The following is a 22,389-nucleotide window of genomic DNA, read 5'->3' on the forward strand; positions in this document are numbered from 1 at the left end:
GAGATCATTCAGGTTAAAGCACTGTTCACAATCAGTCCTGTCTAGGGGCATCTGGGTGGCTCAGTTGGTTGAGCATCCAACCTCGGCTCAGGTCATGATCTCACAGTTAGTGAGTTTGAGTCCCACATCAGGCTTGCTGCTGTTAGTGCAGAGCCCAATTTGGATCCTCTGTCCCCCTTTCTCTGTCCCCCCCCCCCAAACTGCCCATGCGCTCTTTCTCTCTCACTCTTTCTCTCTCTCTCTCTCAAAAATACATTATAAAAAACCCAGTCCTGTCTAGCTCCAAAATCTATAGCAGTTCCATTTCTTTTTTTAAGTTTATTTATTTTGAGACAGAGAGAATGAGTGCATACAAGCAGGGAAGAGAGAGGGAGAGAGAGAATCTCAGGCATTTTCAGTGTGGACCTGATGTGGGGCTCAAACTCACAAACCAGGAGATCATGGCCTCAGCCAAAGTTGGATGCTTAATCAACTGAGCCACCCAGGTGCCTGGTTCCATTTTACTATGCAGGCTTATATTATTTTTTCCCTGAAATGGAGAAATGAATTTAAAAATAAATATGAAAAATAAAAATATTTCTATTTCCCAACACTTTATAGTGTTCTATTTATTTATTGCCTGGATTGATGTGTGGGGTTAGATGCTGCATAAGGCAAATCTTAAATAGCAAAGCAGTGTCTTCAGAAACTTTTATTCTAAAAGGACATGAAACCGACATAAATGCATTCAAATAAAATGGTTGACATTCCAACTGTGAAATATTATCAAGTGTGTCCATGAACTTCTTGGATGTACTTTTAGGGACTGAAGTCAGTCTTATATGTTCATATCTAGGTGTTAATAGTGACTGGCAGGTCACATGTTCCAACTCATTCATGACAGTTGCTGCTACTGAAGTCTTCTTCAACATTTTCCTGATGACATTTTCCTGATTTTTCCAAGTTTTCCCACTGTTCTAGTTCTTTATTTAGAGGATAACACTCACTGAGTAGTTTTTAAAAACCAATTTATTTCTAATTAATTCACAGAGACTACCCTATTCCAAATTGTTTCTGAAATACATATCAAAGTATAAAAAAAATTCCTTGTTCTGCTTATTTATTTCACTTTCCAATCTGTTCCATTTATATGAAGCTTCCCTAAACCGCCAATATCTCTTTTATGGGTCTCTGCCCCTACTATGGATCCTTACCTCTGTAGCCTGATTAGATTATAGACGGATCTTTAATTTAAGCGGAATTAGCCCATAGGCAGCTAGACATAGGTGATTTGGGCCTGCCTAGAAAGATTATCTGGGCCAATCAAATTCATTTCTAAGAGTTGAAGATTAAGAAATTAAAAAACTAAGCTAATATCAATGGTAACCAAAATGGTAGTATTTACCTGACTCACTGATTTTTGTTGAGAAGCAAGTATTATAAACTTCATCATCAGGGAACTTCCTGCAATGTGAGAATTACCAAGGTAACATAAAAGCAAGGAAGGGATGGTCTTACTAAGAGAAGAAGGCTTTAAGACAGAGAAAAAATATTCTATGGAAGATAAAGCAACAACTTAACATTCTGTGAAGTATTAGATCTTTTTATGAAGATAATCTCCATTGTTCTGGGTTATGGAATCCACGAAAGTATTACCAGAACCAGAGAAACAACCTAGAAAGTGGTCCAGGAAAGGATCTGAGAAGATACTCAGATCTACAATTTTTGGCAGAAAATGAGCAGTCTGGTAGCATATAGTTATAGTTCATAATTTTTCTAATAGTTTGGAAATTTGACTTTGACCCACCTATGGAGATTAAATAATTTGGAGAAAAAAATGTCTATTAATGTTAGAAATTATAGACAGGTATCTTTTACATGTGCTTGATTCAAATATCTTTATCACCTGCTTTAAAAAAATTGTTCAATTGGAGAAAAATCAACAATTGCTCACATTTAATTTGATAAGCCATCAAAGAAAGTTTAATATTTAGAGGTATGGGGGAACTGTACTAGATTGAGAGTCAGAAAATCAGGATTCTGGGTTCAGTTCTGCCTAAAACTTTCAGTGTGGCCTTAATAGTCATCCATTCCTGGGGTGCCTGGGTGGCTCAGTCGGTTGAACGTCTGACTTTGGCTCACGTATGATCTCATGGTTGACGAGTTCGAGTCCAGCGTGGGGCTCTGTGCTGACAGCCTGCTTCGGATTCTGTCTCCCTCTCTCTCTGCCCCTCCCCCGCTCATGCACGCGTGCTCTCTCTGTCTCAAAAATAAATATAAACATTAAAAAAAAATTTTTTAAATATTCATCCATTCCTTCTTTCAAATATTCATTTAATTATCTATCTCCAACCAGGATGCTTGGATTTGAATTCCATCCCTATTACTTACTAGCCGTGAGACCTTAGGCATATTATTACTTCATCTCCATTTCCTCATTTGTAAATGAGGATAATACTACTTATCTCATAAGATTGTTACATTAACTACATAAATATGCTTAGAGCAGTACCTGACATACAATAAGGTTTGGCTAGGGCTGAGACGAGGGTGAGGCAAGAGAGGTATGTAGAGGTTCAAATTTAAGGAGGTGCTTTACAACTCTGAAAGAGCAAGCCTCCTTAAATTTTGCTTCCCTGGTGCCTCTCCTATCTTATTCTAGTTCTCAGCCTATGTTAAGCTATTACTATTCCTTCATTTATATGTACTTTATTGTGAAAAGGTGTAAGGAGGGTTTTGGTATGCACACAAAAATGGAGATATTTAGAGTTTCTACCGTATCAGTTTTTGTGAAGACTGAGATAATTCACATAAAGAGATTAGCATAGTATCTGACATGTAATAGATCCTAAATAAATGTGAGCTTTAAAAAGAAAAGGAAGGTGATGGAGTTGGTAACCTCTAACATTGTCTCCTACTTCTAAAAATCTGTATTCTAAGATCTAGCTAGTTAAAATGTTTTGATTATTGATAAATGCTTTGAAGAAAGGTGGCACCAACACTTAGCAGTATAACTCTGTGGGGGTGGGATCATTACAGAATAGAGAGAAAACATGTTCTTAGTCTTCAGGGGCTTGCAGTCAGGCTGAAAAAAGGCAGGTGAATAAGTAAAACATATTCTCATACATATGTAACAACACTATCTATATCCAAATACACATTCCATGGGGAATGGCATGCTGTTGAGATGGAACTCTTTGGAAAGCTGCTTTATCTTCCAATCAGTCAGGAAAGATTTTGAGAAAGAGGCCAGCTTTGAGTGTTCTTTGAAGTATTCACTAGAAAAGGGCCATTGTTTAGTTTGATGGGAGTTTGGGAGGGTGTTCGAAGGCTGGGAGATAGAATCAGTGAAGTCTTAGGTTTAGAGCTGAATCACTGAAGAAATGATAAGGTAAAGGTAGACATTTTAAAAAGTGAAATGATGGGATAAAGGAACATAGTTTAGCTTGAGGATAGCCAAGAGAGATATTGGATGATCTTGATGGGTAGGTTCTAAAACTTAATGTGGACGTGATGGGACCCTTAAAATTTGTTACTATAACTGCCCATCACACTTACCAAGATGAGTCTCTTGCATAACATATCTATTGGCCGTTATCTAAGGGCCACAGAAGTATAGAACTGCTGAAAATCCTGGTGATTTGGCTAAAATTGGTATAGATTACATTTCTGTCAAGAGAGATGTGTTAGAATTTATGATTAATTAACTGGTCAACAAGCTGAAAAAGGTCTACATGCTACTCAAAAGTAGGGTGACATCTTTTTATAACATAAATTAAGTATTGCTTCTGATATTTGAGGAAAATATAGGAAAAACAAACATTTCCTAGTGGCTTTGACTTTGAAGTAAAGACATACCCAGTGTAGATGCTTAAATATTTCTTCCATGGCTCATGGCATAGAAGTTATACAGTAGGTGCTCAATAAGTACTTGGTGAATGAATCAATAAATAGATGAGAGTTGTCTTTGGATTAGGTGGAAGTAATTGGTGCAGTGCTTCTTATGTGTGCATATTATTTCATACACTTATTCTAAGGATGATGTTGCAGAAACAAATATATACAAAGTACACAATACTGAATTGTAGAAGTAAAATGTTAATTGAAGCAGATACAATTATTTTGACAAGTCTGGAGACAAAAGCGATGTTTTGTGTAATATATCTTTAAAACTAAATGGAAGTCAATAGAAAAGTTCAAGTCACTAAACTCACAAAAGCCAGAGGCTTTAAGAGCTACAAAACATCACACGAGGAGTGCAGATGGACAGGCTTTGGTATTCAAAAAGAACTTGCTATAAGTTCAGTACCATCTTAATTGGGTTCTCCAGGCAACCTAAATATCCAACAATAGGCAACACAGTGTTCCTTAATGGAATACTATATGGCTATTAATGTGTTACTGTAGTTGGAGAGTATTTAATCACATGGAAAAATGTTAAAACATTAAGTGGAAAGAGAAACACCAACTTAAAAATCAGTTTGTTTCAGATTCAAACATGTACAGAAGAAGCCTGGAATAATAAGATCTAACATCAGTAACAAGGATCATTTCTGAGAGATAGAATCATTGATTTTTTTTTTCCCCCATGCTTGTGTATATTTTTGAATTTTTTAAAAAACAGATCTGTATTTTAACAAATATTATGAAATTATTTCTTCAACTAAAGAAGAGACCAAAAGCACCTGCTCATAATGGGGACAGGACTCTGTTTCAATACTGAACTCAATGTCAATATCCAGCTGTCTCTGATCTTGAATTTACTTATGCCAATAATTTTCCCTTCTGCTTGCTGCATGGATTTAATGTTTCCTGCTATTTTAATACATCCATATCCTACTGTGTCCTAAATTTCATTTCATAAACTAGATTTATGAACGAGATGACACACTTGCTTTTTGGTACCTGAGCTTATTTTTGTTACTATGAATATTCAGGAATATGGCTCATAGTGGCCCCACTCTGCCCCATAAACTTCAATAGCACAAAGACAGTTTCTGGAGCGATAAGGTCATATGGTCTATGAGGACAGTACCTTTGCTGATGGACGGGATAAAAGACAGAAAAGTCAGAAAGAAGACTATTATCTGAACTATTTCTGATATGACTAGGGCCTGTAGAAAGGTCAAATTAGGCTGTTTAGCATTTTAAAGGAAATGATTTGATTTGTTTCCTTAATACAGTGTAAGTACCACTGTCAACACATATAGTGTTTTAACATTATGAGCTTATTAAAATAGTAAATCTGTGGAGAACATTCAAATCTTCACACAATTATGCTTGAACCTAATGTACAAGTGAAAATAGGCAATGGTAATAACATCATACAACACTGGAGACAATTTCTCAGCCTGCAGGTACAAAAAATGTTACTGATTGCCTGAGCTCTGTGCCAGCTCCTTTTTATCTGTCTGCTTGCTGTTTTTCATTCAAATTATAACACCTTTTCCTGCAAGATAAATTAACAGGTTTTTCTCCCCCTAGTTTTAAGTTTAGATCCTTCGAAAAGCTTAACATAAAGTAGAGTCATTAGGCTTTGGTAAGAGGCCAAATTTAGGCAAAGCAGATACAAAAATACTTCATGTAAAATAAAAATTCAAATATGGGATGCATGCATGGAGCTGCCTGATTGCTGTATTTATGAGGGCCTGCAGGTTTGTTTTAATTTCTTCCTGCATTCATGAATCCTTGTTTTTATTTTTTTGCCGTCCTTTCTCTTACTGTAGGGGGTTTGTATTTGGCTTTCATTTCCCCTTCCTGGCCCTTTTTTTTAATGAGGAAATTAATTTTTTTCTTACCATTCACTAGAAGATTTTTTTTTGAAAGGTAAAACATGTCCTCTATTCTTGAGTAATCATTAATTTATTAAGGCAGAGTTCCATCTTGCCTGAGATATAGGTGAACATCTTGGTTTGGAGGCACCGAATGAGGACTGAGAAAAAAGAAAGATGATAGATAATGACAATCTGGAGCCTGTTCAGAGACATCCGTGACTTTTAAACAGGCATTGTCTTTAAAATGTATCCAGGGGCGCCTGGGTGGCGCAGTCGGTTGGGCGTCCGACTTCAGCCAGGTCACGATCTCGCGGTCCGTGAGTTCGAGCCCCGCGTCAGGCTCTGGGCTGATGGCTCGGAGCCTGGAGCCTGTTTCCGATTCTGTGTCTCCCTCTCTCTCTGCCCCTCCCCCGTTCATGCTCTGTCTCTCTCTGTCCCAAAAATAAATAAACGTTGAAAAAAAAAATTTAAAATGTATCCAGGTGGGAGAGGCGGTTGGGAGGTAAATGGTATTCCAGGTGGAGGACATTTCAGTACTTTTCCTGACATTTTAGTTGAATATGCTTTATTTCTGTAAGGTTCTAAGACATACATGTGCAAATCAATAACCACTATTAAATATCCACTATGTGCAATCACTTAGTGTATATATATATATATATATATACATATATATATATATATATATATAGTCAAGATGCATTGTCCTGCTTTCAAGGTGTTTCTGATCCAGACACGTTTAATACCATATCATTACATAATACTTTACAGACTTAGTCATTTGATTCTTACATTCTAAAATGTAGGTAAAGCAGATACATAGATTTTCAACTTATAGATGATAAGAGTGGGTCTCAAAGGATCACACAACTACTAAGTGGCAGAGTTGAGACCTGATTTTTTTTTTTTTTTTGAGAGAAAGAGAAAGAGACAGCATGAGTTGAGGACAGGGGTAGAGAGAGAGAGAATCTTAAGCAGATTCCATGCTCAGCACAGAGCCCGATGCAGGGCTTGGTTCCACAACCCTGGGATCATAACCTGGGCTGAAATCAAGAGTTGGATGCTTAACTGACTAAGCCATCCTGATGCCTTGAGCATCCGAGTCTTGATTTTGGCTCGGGTCATGATCTCACAGTTCCTGAGTTCAAGGACAGAGCCTGGTTAGGATTCTCTCTCTCCCTTCTCCTGTTCTCTCTCTCAAAAAAATAAACACACACACACACACACACACACACACACACACACACACACACAAAGAATTGCTCAATTGACTGAGCCACCCAGGTGCCTGGAGTCAAATCACCTGATTTTCAGTCCAGCAAGCTTAATTAATTATTCTTACCTGGGATGGGGTGGGAATTAGGACCACTAAGGGAATATTAAAAGACGCTTATGGCTGGTGCCTTCACAAGTGCTGGCATGCATTCTTAGGGTCTGGATAACTACCCTCTCCTCTAGAACAGACTACTGAGGAAGGCAAAGTGATGTGGGTGGGAGGGCAGTCTCAAAAATATAAATATTTAAATATATATATGCATATTTTCTCAGATGTTTTTGGTATTCCTGCTCAACCGACCCAACCAATTAAGAAGCACTGAGGTCAACATTTGCATGAGGAAAGAAAAAAAAAAATAGAAGCCAGGATAGAGTAAATGCCACTTGGGTAACAGACAATAAGAGTGCTGTGAATTCAGGGACTGGAAATCTCATTTCTAACTCATGTGGTCAGGAAAGTCTTTTACAACAAATTGGGCCTTAATAATGGCTAAGAGGAAGGTGTGATCAGGGAGTTCCTGAGACTAAATACTGAGAAAAGCTCAAACATATTTTTCTCCTGAGTGCTACTACATGCTAGCTATTTAACCTTAGGCAAGTTTAACCTTAGACAATATCTCTGAGGCTCATTTTTCTCATCTATAAAATAGGGATAATAATAACCATCTCCTTGGAATGTCGTGGGGGCGGGGTAAATGAGAAAATAGATGTAGATGACTCGTATAGTGTCTGCTCAACACTTTGCTCAACAAAGAGGCATCCCCCTTCCCTTCAAGTTGTCAACAGACTTTTTCTATTTTTTGGAAAACTTTCTACCTTTTCCAATCTTAGCAGTGTCTCCCCATCTATGGAATCTGTCTCTCCTTGAAAGCCTCTTTTAGAAGTTACATCCTCTAAGAAGTGTCAGTGTTTCTCTCCCTGGAATGTGATTTTTGTCCTTTCTGAATTCTCTTAGGGGCTTCTCACTTCTGCTCTTGCCCTCATTCCACTTTGTCTAGCGTTGCTTTATGTCTCATCTGCTTCCTACTTGAAAACTTGTCTTTATATTGCTGCAATACCTAGCACAGGACCTTATTTTATTAGCTTATGAACAAAATTTGGACAAACTGAATGCAAGAGTCTTGAGGTTCCTTTTAATTCTGGCGTGATCAGGCCTGGACCCTAAATTAGTTCCCTTGAGCTGGGGACTTGCTCCAATCACTTGGGATTTTTCTCTAATCTGTAACAGTTACACTAATCGGATTTAAAACTGACTAAACACTTTTAATATAGCCTGCCAGAGGTATGCATTAAAATTTAACACTGTTTCCTCTTTGAACAGAAAGAAAGTGCTTATGGTGTGATTATATAGGATTAGAATTTTTCATTAAAATGGGTTTTAAACACTTTGGCAAAGTAAAAGGCAGAATCGTATTTAATGAGTTTTAAAGGTAGTGAAAGCAAGCAAAGTTTAACAGAACCGTTTCCCTGCCTCACATAAAGCTCCCCTTTCACCTCCACGTATCAGGCCATGCACAAATCATGGCCTGATGACTTGTAAAGCACTGGTATTTGCACAGAGCAACAGAAGACAAAGAATGTTATAAAATGAAGGAGAGATTATACAGAAATCTAAGAGCAGATCGGAATGCTTCGCAGCCTCAAGTTTGGAGAATATCTGAATTATAACTAAAGTGATTTTATAGACTCCACACTGAAATGAGGCGGTACTTTGCGGTCTGTAGTCATCCTAAGAAGCTTACAGCCTGGATTCCTGAAGAAAGCCAAAGGTCTGAGAATTTAAAGGTGGTTATTGAGATTTGGCGTTGTCTTGTCCTTGTGGCTCGCAGTGGTAATGGGTGCCTGGGGCTTTCCCTGTGGGGCATAGTACTTATGGAGGTTGGCAGATGTGGTGCCATTTAATACCGCCCACATCACCACATGGCAATGCAGAAGCCACAGAATACAAAGCCCAGGTCTCTGGAAACAGGAAATCTAGCCAAAATATTTAACCAAGTAATTTTATCACTGCCTTTGAAATGGCTATGGTATGCATTTTAGTTGGGTTCAGGAGCACACATATCTCAGATAAAGGACTTGGGTTGAAATAAATCTACCTCAGATCTGTTTACCCAGCGAGATCTAAAGATTCAATTTTCTAAGCATTTTTGAAATAAGAGTTGTTGGAATTGGGGCAAGGCAGCTCAGTGGCAACAGTTTAAATTTTCTCTGATGTGAACTTTGATAGGAGCAGAGTAGCTATTGGAAATGTTGTGTGTACATTCTCATTTATGGCTAATTAGAAGTATTTTTGTGACTGAATAAGGGGAAATGTGTCATGGGTGTCAGCACATTGCATTGCACACTTAATAAGAATTGGCACTAAAGCCACATGTATCATAGTTGCAAGCAAACTTTGATGAAGACACAGTTTTAGAATTATTGTATGTACATTCTCATTTATAACTGATTAAAACTTTTTTATCTAATATCTAGGAATATGACAAGAATGTCAGCAATATGGACAATACTAACAGTTACATCTCAATTAAGAAAATAGGCCACCAACATGAATTTGCACACTTCTTGAAGAACTGGGATTACCAGGAACCTGGGAAGAGAATCCTTCAGAGCCAGTCCAGAAACCTGGGAGGAGGGGGATGTTTGCCTTGTCCCACCAGCATCCAAGTGGAACATTTGGAACTATTGTTTCTTTCCTTTTCTTCCGCTCCTTGTCCCTGTCCTCCTCCTTCTTTTTCTTTCTCCTTCTTTTCTCTCCTCCCTTTCTGTCTCTCTCTCCTTTCTTTCTTCCTCTCCCTTTTGTTTTCCCTTCTTTCTGGAAGCAGAAGCTGCTGACCTACAGGAGCAGAGTGGCTGTGTGTAAATGGCTACCCAGGCCATGATGACAGTGAAGGCTATCTTTTCTCACTGCGTAACCAGAGGTGCATCTAAGTCCATCAGCTATTTTTCTTTTCAATGAATATAAAGAAATAGTACTAGCTAACCTGTATGTAGCATTTACTATGTTCCAGGCACCATTCTGAAAGCTTTACCTCTATTTCCCTTTTAATTTTTTTTAACAGCCTAATGAAGTAGGTACTATATTATCTTCATTTTACAGTTGGGGAAACTGAAGCCCAAAGAAATGAAATAACCTGTCCAAGATCACACAACCCTAAGTGACAGAACTAAGATTTGAATGTAGTTATCAGGCTCCAGATGCTGTACTCTTCACCACTATGCCACACTGCCTCTTTATATTTTGTTTTAAATCTACAATTATTGAAAAATTTAAAACAAGAAAAGTGTGAAGAAGAAAGTAAAAGCCTACCTGAAATCCCACATTCCAGAGATGATGATCATTAGCATACTGGTGACTATCCCTCTTTCATCTGTCATAAGCACATACTCATATTTGTATGATTTTTACCTGAATGGAATAATATGTCACATATACGGTTTTTAAATAAAGACCTCTTTTTGTTTAACTAGCCTCCTCTCCTCTACTCCCAACCCCCAAACACATTTGACAAACTAGCACATATCCTTTTAAAAGTTTATATATATATTCATAATATATTAATATAATACAATAAAAATTAATGTTTACATTTTTATACATTTATAAATAAGTATATTTACATACAGATATAGAAATTTTTGAGGTTTTTTTTTTTTTTTTTTTTTTTTACAAAATAAGATATTACATAAACTGATCTGCATCTTCCTTTTCTTAACAGTATGTTTTAGAAGTTTCTAACATTAACTGGATTGGTTTACCTCGCTCTTTTCAATGGCCATGTATTATTTCATTGTATAGTCATTTTTTTAATGGTTATTTTTGAAAGAAAGAGAGAGAGAGAGCGTGAGCAGGGGAGTGTCAGAGAAAGAGGGAGACACAGAATCCAAAGCAGCCTCCAGGCTCTGAGTCATCAGCATGGAGCCCTCCGAACGCCCCCAAACCTTCCCTACTGAGGGAGGGGGCTAAGAGGGGGTTGGAGGGGCTCAAACTCACAAACCTTGAGATCATAACCTGAGTGAAAGTCGGCCGCTTCACCGACTGAGCCACTCAGGCGCCCCTCGTCTTTTTTTTTTTTTTTTTTTTCAGTTTATTTATTTTAAGAGAGAGAGAGAGAGCGAGCACTGAAGCAGGGGAAGGGCAGAGAGAAGGAGAGAGATGGGTGCCATTTCCCCACAACCGAAGGCCGGCTGCAACTCGTGCGAACAGTGAAATCAGGACCTGTGCTAACATCAAGAGTCCGACGCTTAACCGAATGAGCCACTGAGGCACCCCACTGTATAGTAATTTTCACACATTCCTCCAATAACAAAATTCTGTTAATATTTTCCTTCTATAGATAGTATTTTACCCTGGTTTTCCCTCTAAGGCAAAGCCTGAGACAAGGGGTTGCATGCCTGTCATTCATTAGGGAAGTGATGGCGGATGTCAGGACAGAGACCGGAGAGAGTCAAACAGAGAAGGCGGGAAAGTCCATACAAATGTGCTTCGCTGAGTTTGCGCCCACTGTGGGCCTGTGGGTTCTCTCCGTCTGAGAGGTCTTACCGACAGAGCCGTAGAACTCCGGGCGTTTAAGCTCTAACCCATCTCCCTGGGTCTCAGGAATCGCCCCTCAGGGCTAACAGCCGGACCTGGACCTTCGCAGGCTGCGCATGTGCGGGTGTAGAGCCCAGAGGGCAGATGGGAAACCGGCGTGGGCCGCCGGCTTGGTCCCGCTCCTCCAGCGCTGGCTGCTCACCACAGCGATGGCTCTAGTGAAAAGTGGTCTGAGAGCAGGTGAGGATCCCGGGGCAGAAGGCCACACCTGCTTTCCTCTGGCTTTCCCCATCGTGGGGGTCGATGGTCTTTACGCAGGGTACGACCTCTTACCCTTTGCCCTAGAGTCACAATAATAGTAATATAGCTTGTTATACAACTTTGTGTCAGAACCCTATACAGTACACTCCTGTCCTTGTAACAGTCATATCAGGTAAGTATTTTACATAGGGGAGGCCCAGAGAAATTATGAGGGAGAACCATTTGTACCCTGTTCTCTTTGTATTCTCAGTGGTTAGCACAATGCCTGCTGCTTAAAGAAAATTCAGTCTGTACTTGAAGAGAATGCTGTTGAAGTAACTTACACGCTAAGTTACACACCCATGGTGTGGCAAATACGGCATTGAGACCCAGGACTTTAACCTCCATAACCTGTTGGATGTCTTCTGTTAAGCCAGTATAGCCTAAAGAATTTCATAAAACTTCTTGCACTTTTTATTTATTCACTTTTTAATTTTTTTCACCAATACCCTCTTTATTAGCTTCCTCATGTTTTTAGCCTATTATTTTTTTATTCTTTAAAAGTTTGTTTGTTTGGGGCGCCTGGGTGGCACAGTCGGTTAAGCGTCCGACTTCAGCCAGGTCACGATCTCACGGTCCGTGAGTTCGAGCCCCGCGTCAGGCTCTGGGCTGATGGCTCGGAGCCTGGAGCTTGTTTCCGATTCTGTGTCTCCCTCTCTCTCTGCCCCTCCCCCGTTCATGCTCTGTCTCTCTCTGTCCCAAAAATAAATAAAAACGTTGAGAAAAAAAAAAATTAAAAAAAAAAGTTTGTTTGTTTGTTTATTTATTTATTTATTTATTTTGAGAGAGAGAGAGACAGCCCGAGAGAGGGAGAGAATCCCAAACAGGCTCCACGCTATCAGTGCAGAGCCTGAGGTGGAGCTCCATTTGAGGAACTATGAGGTCATGAGCTGGAATCAAGAGAGGATGCTTAACTGACTGAACCACACAGGCACCCCAGAACTTCTTGCACATTTTAAAGCAGGCCATGCAAAATTGTTCATCCTAAATTTTTGGAAAGCTTATTATTTAATAGGAAAATACTAAACATTTCATAAAATTGAAATAAGATGAAGATAGGCTGCATTTAATACACTTAGGTCATGTTTGTGTTCTGTTATAATAAAAAGAGCTTTAACTAGTTATGGAATAGCATTCACAGACCATAAAGTTTTTATTTGTAGATTTTATCCAATTTGTCTTGAAAATCTTGAAAACTTTACAGCTACCTGTAAAGGAATCAGCATCATATCCTAAACTACTTTGGTTGTTTTGAATCCAGAATATTACAACAATGGCCAAGCTTCCCCCATACAGAGATATGGGACATAAAATGGGAGAAACTGGGAAGCCCCATGGGTATAAGGTACAGCAATTAATCATTAAACAGGGACTTTTACAAACCAGTATTTCCAGTCATTCTTTGATTTGGCTCCTGGTAGGATTCCCCTCCACCTAGCAAGGTACCATCAAAAAGTTTAGGATGGATGAGGGGGTACTTGTATTTTGAAAAGCCATTGTCTTCTTGGATCTCTGAGCCTCTCTAAAACCTCTTGACTACACTTCCTTGAAATATTTTCTTTTCCTGATTTTCTAGTTGGCTTGTTATTTTTTAAAATATATGACACATGTTAATGACAAAAAAAAAAATTAAGCCATATAAAATTACAAAGACTACAAAAAGCAACCCAAATCCCACCACCCAGATAAAAGATTGTTATCCTCTCCCTTAACTTCTATATGACATTGCCTTTTGGTTATTCTTCCCCACCCTTCCTTGTGTTTTGGCTAATTCCTCTTCTTCCAAAATATAATTCCCAAAACAAAACCTATGGGTTGGATATTATCAATCTCAATTTACAGATTAAGAGACTGATCTCTCCATGCCAGCAAAGAGTTCTGTGTTCTGTGATTGTCAGGGTAAGTCTGAAATAAAAGGTTCATAAATGTCTCTTCTTTAAGCTTCTAGAGATATTAACCTGCACGTGGAAGGTCAAGGATTAGCACATCTTTGTGTAGAATTCTGGGATGGGATTCTCTTGAAGGAAGTTTTCTCTTCAGCTTTTGTTTTTGTGTCAATTGAACAATAAACCAAACAAACCAACAACAAAAACTTTAGTATAGAAAATAAGCACATCCATAGTAAATTACTTCACTTCAAAAAATACTTTGACCAAGTGTAGTTTGTGCATAAAACCAAACTGACTACTTGTCAAGTCTCCCTTATTTCTCTCTCTTGGGTTGTTTTTCTTATTGATTTCATTTCCATGAAAGTATATTATGGTTTGACAAACTGTGGATACTCAAAAAAGTGCATTATGTTTCCAGAATATGCTGTCTTCTTTCTCACAGTCATTTACAGTATGCTTTGAGATACATATAATTAAATAGAAGAATGAAATTATATTTGGAAGCCATTAACTAAAAGTGCCTACCTTTATGTCTTTCACCATAATTCTTAGGCCTTACAACAAAGAATGTGTTTCCTTATCTACCTGGGAGCAGGGTTTTCTTCCGAAGTGAAGAGATTTACCTTCTGACTGTTGAAAATAATGTGGCAGCTCAGGAAATTAAAGGGAAAAACAAAGCGTAGGCTCAGTGTGTTTGGCTTACACCTGGGTTCCAAGTGGCCCATGAATTATGAGATGCTAATATACTAAAAGATTAATACTTTGTTAACAGTGTGTAATCAGTTGAGAAGACTTGCTCCACAGGACAGCACACCAGTGTTTGTCTTGCAGAAATGGTATCAAGTCACAAATTAAGAGCTATTTGGGGAAAGCAGCATGTTTTTCCCTATGCTTGAATGCATTGAATTGGGCTAGATAGAACAGCTTTCCATCTGTGAGTGCATGCCAAAAGTCCAGGAGCCTTAAAAACTGAAGTGGTCCATCTCAGGCACCTACATGCCTATACATGTTCTCTTCTGCTGTGTAAACCACCACTGCAAAACAGCTACTATATTATTATATCTCATAATTTTGTGGATCAGGAATTCAGGTACTTCTTTTCCCTGTGCTTTGATTGGCATCATTGGTGACATTCAGCTGGTCTCTGGGATGACCTGGAGGGTTCAAGACAGATTTACTAACACATTTGGGTCCCTTGGCTGACTCAGCTGGGTCCCTCTCCCTGTGGTCTCAGGGTATCACCATATGATTTCTCCATGAGAGTAGTTGGGACTTCTTCTATGAGCTGGATGCTATCAGTTGCTTAAGGACTTGGCCCACAAATGGGCTCAGCATTATTTCCACTGTATTCTGTTGGTCAGAGCAGTCACAGAGCCCACCTAGAATCAAGGGGATGGGATAGACATCTCGCCTCTTAATGGAAGGCATGTCAAAGAATTTGGCCTGATCTTTATTTTGCCTTAATACATCTCCCCCTCCTCCCCCCTTGTCAAGATCTAGGAAGAGGGAAGAAGGAAATTATCAGGGAAAGGAGTTCCAGAGAGATTCCTCACCTGGTCTGTGTCAGCCTGGAGAGAGGAATGGAGGCCTTTAGCACACAGGTGAGCTCCAGATGCATATTTAACTTGGGAGATAAAGTACCCAAGTGTCCTCTGTCAGCCTCTGTCAGCCTCCTGTCATTGTGTAAATTAGTCTCAGCAATGCTAGATACAATGAATTGAGATTCCTCAAGGTACAAAGGCTGTGATCTGTTTCCTCAACTTAGAAGGCCATGTGGCCCCTTTGTGGCACCTAGTGACTAGGAACATGGACATACAGCTTCAGGAAGAGCTTTCCACCATAAAGCGATGAACATCCTGGGCTTCATCTTCCAAAGAGGAATTGTTCCAAGGTGAGAGAGAGAGAGAGGATCAGTAGAGCAGGACACACACACCAGTTGCCTACCTCTTCCTCTTCTTCTTATTTTTTTGAATATATTTTTTTTTAATGTTCATTTTTGAAAGAGAGAGAGAGAGGGAGGGAGGGTGAGAGAGAGAGAGAGAGAGACAGAGAGAGGACAAGTGGAGGAAGGGCAGAGAGAGAGAGGGACAGGGGATCCAAAGTGGGCTCTTTGCTGACAGCAGACAGCCTGATTCGGGGCTCGAACTCTTGGACTGTGACATCATGACCCGAGCTGAAGTTGGATGCTTAACTGACAGAGCCATGCAGGCACCTGCCTACCTCTTCTTAAGAAAGAAAATGGAGGGGCGCCTGGGTGGCGCAGTCGGTTAAGCGTCCGACTTCAGCCAGGTCACGATCTCGCGGTCCGTGAGTTCGAGCCCCGCGTCAGGCTCTGGGCTGATGGCTCAGAGCCTGGAGCCTGTTTCTGATTCTGTGTCTCCCTCTCTCTCTGCCCCTCCCCCGTTCATGCTCTGTCCCTCTCTGTCCCCAAAATAAATAAACGTTGAAAAAAAAAAAAAAGAAAATTAAAAAAAAAAAAAAAGAAAGAAAATGGAGTTTGGGGATAAATTCTACTATTTTGCTTCAAGATCAGTTTGTATCAAAATATGAGAACAGAGAATGTTAAGCGAAATGTGTTAGTATGGTTGGTACAAAAATGTCACTTCCCTATTTTCTGATAAAGTGCTTTTTATAGCATTGGAGTTGAACGTGTGGGTTCTAGTGGGGCTGGAAGAGTGGGGTCAGACTGCCTGGGATTGAGTTCCAGCCTCAAGAGTTGTAGCAGTGGGTAACCTTGGGTGTTCCTTGATTTTTTCATCTATAAAATGGAAGTAATAATAGTATTAAATAATAATAATGGTAATAATAAATACTTCATAGGCCTGATGTGAGGATTTAATGAGATGATGCATGGAAAACCCTTAGTACAGTGCCTGATGCTTATTAGGTGATTACCACATAAAAATATTCAATAAATGTCAGCTTTTATCACTATTATTATAGCACTAGCCCCCACTCTGGTGGTGGAACATGAGGGCACTGGGGGACTGAAGAAAGGGAGGGATGAAAATCCAAGTAAGACTTCTCATTCCTTTCTCTCTGGTTATAGTCACTGGGGTATAATGTGATCTATAAACGCTTCTGTCTGTTGACATGCCAGCAAATGATATGTCTCTCTGATCTCCTTAGATTTTCAAGCTTAATGAAAGGGCCCAGGTGCTGGAGGCTCAGAGCACAGAGAGAGCTGGGGGCTGCAGGCTGTCCTGGCCTTTACAAACGATTGCCACTCTAATAAATAAAGCATTCACTCAGAGAGTCTGAAAGCCAGGGAGCCACATTGCGTGCAAATCCAGATCAGTGGCTAGAGCTTCTTCCAGGTTGAAGCTAATCATAACTGACATGTTAGAGTAAAACTACTTTATAAAATCAATATTAAATTTACAACCTTTGACATCCTGGGACATCAAAGATAAGGGGGAAATAAGCCATAGAGTAAACAGTCCTCCAGCTATGCCATCTGCTCATGGAGATGGGGAGATGTGGGAAATCAGGAGCCTGAATCATACACTGTTAGTCTTGTTTTTGTACCAACTTATTGACATCAATAAAAACATTAAAAAAAAAAATCACACAGACATTTACACACAGAAAAGAAAGAGAAATAACCAGGAGAGTTCCACCAATCTAACAGACTCCCAGAATCATTCCAGAGTGAAGTGACTGGATTCCTTATCTGACAGTGAGACTTGATTTTCCTGGACAGTGGGATGCTGCAATTATGGGGCAAACATCACTTTGTGAGGCTGGCAAATCCCCTGCTGAAAACGCTAACCTATCTAACCAGGGACCATGCTCTAATAAAAGTCTGCACCTCTCTAGTAGGTCTACCTGTATTCACTGGGATTCAAATATAGCAGAAAGGGATACTTGGAAGCAGAGTAAAGCTATAAAGGTCATCACAAAGTGAGAATGTGTTTCTCTGAGTGCTCTTCAGGGGGTACTAGCTCTCAGCTGTTCATGTATGGGGTGGAATTCTTACCTCTGGAAAGAGAACTTTAAGTTTGACTTCTAGAAGCAGAATCGCCTTAGTCTTACCAGGAGGAGTCATTCTGGGACAGAAGCTACAGCATCCAGCATGGGCAAGATAATGAAGGACTTCTTAGTCCCTTGCATTCAAAAGCATTTTGTCCCAAGAACTGGTCAGAGAGTTGTGTCACCTCCACTGTGGTTCTGGGCACTGGATTTATTGTATAAATTTGGAAGTACTCTAGGAAGGGTGGAGTGGGGAAGGCCAGGCCAGGCAGTTCTGCTGGTCTAAACAGACTCTTCTGTAGTGCTTCCTCTTTTGGGTCTTGGTGAAATGTATGAGTGTGAATGTGGGAGCCTGTGGCATAATAGTTGAGAAAAACAAATGTCTAATTAAGGCTGGTGTGTGTAGAAAGTGAAAAATTACCCCAGCATATAAAACGATTTTGTTTTTTTGATTAGGGTGTAAATTCCATGAGTTTCTGGAATGGTGTCTGGCACATAGAATGTGGTCTTGGGTGCGCGCGCGCGCGTGTGTGTGTGTGTGTGTGTGTGTGTGTGTATAAAAGAATTAGAATTCCCAGGGGGCTCCTGGGTGGCTCAGTTGGTTTAGTGTCCAACTTCGGCTCAGTTCATGATCTCGCTGGCCGTGAGTTTGAGCCCTGCATTGGGCTCTGTGCTGACAGCTCAGAGCCTGGAGCCTGTTTCAGATTCTGTGTCTCCCTCTCTCTCTGCCCCTCCCCAACTCATGCTCTGTTTCTCTCTCTCTCTGCAAAAGTAAATAAACTTAAAAAAAGAAAAAATAATAAAAAAAAAGAGTTAGAATTTCCTAGGTAAATTGTTGGAGGAAACTAATACTCGTTTAGGGCTTAATCTGTGCCAGGCACTAAGGTAAACCTTCTGCATATACTTTCTTACAACACTTCTGTATTGGTTTCTTATTGTCCCTGAAACAAATTACCACAAACTTAGTAGCTTAAAACAGTACACATTTTTAATCTTACAGTTTTAAAGGTCAGAAGTCTGACACAGTTCTCAGTGAGCTAAAATCAAGGTGTCAGCGGGGTTGTGTCTCTGAAGTCTCTTTTGCCTGTACAGTAACATTCACAGGTTCTGGGGTTTAGCATGTGGACTTCTTTGGTGCCCTTATTTGGTCTACCATAACCTCTATACAGTACATATTATTTAATTTTTTTTAAAATTTTTATTCATTTGAAAGAGAGAGAGAGAGAGAGAGCGAGCGAGCATGTGTGAGAATGCAGGGGAGGGGCAGAGAGAGAGGGAGACACAGAATTCCAAGCAGGCTCCAGGCTCTAGGCTCCAAGCTGTCAGCACAGAGCCCGATGTGGGGCTCAAATTCATAAACTATGAGATCATGACCTGAGCCAAAGTCGGATGGTCAACCGACTGAGCCACCCAGGAGACCTAGTATACAGTAGGTATTATTAACCCTAATACAGAGATGAGGAAACTGAGTCTCAGAGAAGTGAAATAACTTGCTGTAGATCATACAGTATCTGACGGAGTTAAGACTCCAGCTTAAGTCTGTCTCCAAAGCCCATGTTATGTCATCTCAAGCTGTAAAATAGCATGCTGCTGGATGGGATTGGGTTTAGGATATGGTGAGGTGGGAGGTGGAATAGAAGCATGAAGAATTCTCACAAGAGGTTGGACAGAGAATTGGAATTGAATTCCATTGGAAATGCTCCCTTAGAAGAAGAAAGAGATTTGCATTTGAGAAAAAGAATAAATTCACCTCTCTGAGGGAAAAGTTAGTTTAGGGGCAGGAAATCAAGTCTGTGACTTAGATGGAGCACCACCTTCTTTTCTAGGGCCTCAGGAACCTTAGAAATCCCATATCCTATGTTGTCCTCTACCCACTTGGGAAGAGATTTACTAAATCACTTCCTTCTAAATTGTAGGGACTCAGTGTGCTACCCCTCCCAAGAATTTTGCATGTAAAAAGAGGGTGGTATTACCCAAAGGCATTCATAGAACCACTGAATTTCTTAGTTTTTTGAATTGAAAAGAAGCTGACGAGGGCAATATAGGTTGGCATTTGTCATCATGAGCTAAATTAGTTTGTTTTGGTAATAGTAGACTTTTTATTACTATAGCACTTGAGTCAGAGATATTTAGCACATGAGAGTCTTCTAGGTGCCAGTTGGTTACACCTATTAGTATGCTTGAGGAGAATAGTATGTGGATAATAGAAAAATGAAAAAAGATTGGTATAAAATTTTAAAAAATTGTACTGGATATTTGTTCATAACATGAAACCATTAGGGAACATACATGATTGTATGAAGAAAGGTGGTTTGGGGAATTGGGTTTGATGGGGGCCTTTGTCAGAGATTAGGCAGGGAGCTACTCTAATAGCTGATGTCCAATCCCTTTTCCATTTTTATAAGGGAAAAAAATGATAAAAAACAACCTTTCTGAATTTCATTCTCTGGTGCTAATAGGACAGAACAGCAATGACATACCACAAAAAATAAGGATAGGATTTACAAGTGAACCAGATGGTTCTCATCTCATCTCACCGAATTGTTATCCTTTGAAGATTTCCTTTTTGTAGATTACAAAGAGAATGTAATCACTTTAGGAATCCCCAGAGAGTTTCTTAATGAACCCTACTTACATTGTGTTGACACTAATAGTAAGTATAACCATGATCTTCGAATCCCTATGTGTGAGGCAGCGTTATTGAAATTATAGCACAGGCCAGTAATTCATTTAAAAATATACTTTTAAAAGTGAGCTTTATGCTGACCAAAACCCACTTATACCAGTTTAACTTACAAATATGAGATAGTATATTAATAATGAAATGAATATAGTTTAACTCATGAAAAATAACATTTTACTGTCAAGTTTTGCCCAGTTTAGTCTCATATCAAATTAAGAAACTAAGTAAACCAAACATTTATATGACTGACTCATACTGTGAAAAAAATGTGATCACAGCTTCATATCACAAAACTATTAAGTTCTGTTCAAGTAATTTCCTCTCAGCATTTCCTTTCCTCACTTAAGGTTTCCTTCTTAACCAAAAAGCATCAAATTAGGAAGCTTAAATGACTGAAGTATTAACACTCTCAGGAAAAAAAAATGATTGCCTTTCAGAATGGGGGAAAAACCCCTCACTAACCTATCTTCCAAGGTAAACAGTTATGAAGTCCCGAGAACAGAGGGTTGTTGTTGTTGTTGTTAACGTTCTTTTCTAATACGTTGATTTTCCATTTGAAGTTTCTTTAAAATTAATCCTTTAAAATCATTTCCAGCAGTGAGCAATTCAGCAAGTTGAGAGAACAAAATGGCCAGACCTTTGTGTCCTTGAAGATTGGATTTAGAGTAGAGGGATTGTATTGAGGTAACTTTTGCTGTTTTGAGTATAATAAATTGTAACTTGTGTACGGTACAATTAGAGTTCCTGTGAACAAATCCAACATTTCCCTCTATGTAATCTGTGTTTAATTTGGTATGCCTAGTTCATTTTCACTATATCTCTATTTGAATACAAATGAAATTTTGTAATATTACCTATCTTTTCAAATTTTATGTTTATTCATGTAGACACAACCTCCCTCCTACACTCCTCCCCCCACACCCACACACTCAGCAATTTGTTAAGTAAGTGTATATTAAGGTGGAAAAACCTGTAATGCTCCCATTCTAGGTATAAAACATATTTTTCATGGAGCTTGGGCCTCAGTCTCAAAATTCTTCTAAATACATTGCTCTAGGCAGCTGTTACCAACTAATTGAATTAGGCATCTGAGTCAAAACCTTCATCATCACTGGTTAGTTCATAAAACAGAGCCTGCTTTAGCTATTTTTAGCATAAAGGGATATGATAACAGGGAATTAGGTGCTTACAGAATTGCTGGAGGACTGGAGGACCAACTTCCAGCAATCACTCGCAGAACACTACAGAACTGAGCCTCCACTTATGCTGCTGCAACTGGGAATGGAAGGAATCAGGAAGCTGCAAATGAAATTCTGTAGTTCCAGAACACACTGCTGCAGTTGTAACCCAGGGATCAGAAAGCTGGGATCTGGAAGCCACCACCACCCCTCTCAACACACAGGAAGCTGCTAATTGGACAGGGAACACAGAATATTCAGAATATTACTGTTCCTACCATCGATGCTGCTGCTTCTTGATATCCAGGAAGCTGGGAACTGGTACTGGACATAAAGCTGAGAAACCCCATGCTTGCCACCTTTCAGATCTCATCTAAGTGATTTAATTGGAGAGACTTAATTTGTATCCGGAATCCTAGCTGCAAGGCAGCCTCAGAGATGTAGTTTTCAGTTCAGGAAGACATACAAAGTCACAATTTATGCTGAAGGTATATGCTTGGCAAAATCTTGCTCTGTCCTTATTGGAACCTCACTGTAGGGAGATGCAGAACTTGTATACAGAATAACAAGAAGATTTAAGGAATGGCTTTTCTTAAGGAGATGCCAAGATGCTATGGGATTTGATCCCTAACTTCTACTTAGAGGACACAAGTAATGATAATTATAGCTTCTTATATTTAATTTCTCCTTTCTCCTTAGCAATTCATTTTGCTTAGGAAGTTAATTCTAGTTCTTGAGCAACTTGTTGCCACTGAATTACTTAAATCTTTGCACCTGCTGATCCTGCCTTTCCCTCTTGCAAGAA

The 22,389-nt window shown here is 39.4% G+C and overlaps 1 long non-coding RNA gene across 3 annotated transcripts in view; it reads right to left on the reverse strand.

Moving 5' to 3' along the window:
- Positions 1 to 10,434, reverse strand: part of LOC147580038 (uncharacterized) — a 107,979-nt gene extending 97,545 nt beyond the window's left edge. For 2 of the 3 annotated variants that reach the window (XR_015252454.1, XR_015252453.1), the window contains exon 1: positions 10,339 to 10,434. This is a non-coding gene — a long non-coding RNA (uncharacterized LOC147580038). Of the gene's footprint in view, positions 1 to 3,537; positions 3,649 to 5,777; positions 5,912 to 10,338 lie in introns of all 3 variants that reach the window. The other variant, XR_015252455.1, reaches the window with a different exon arrangement.
- Between the last annotated feature and the right edge of the window lie 11,955 nt (positions 10,435 to 22,389).

This window comes from Puma concolor, chromosome B3 (genome assembly GCF_028749965.1).
Source record: "Puma concolor isolate L17-30 chromosome B3, mPumCon1.1.hap2, whole genome shotgun sequence".
Classification (NCBI taxonomy): Eukaryota; Metazoa; Chordata; class Mammalia; order Carnivora; family Felidae; genus Puma; species Puma concolor.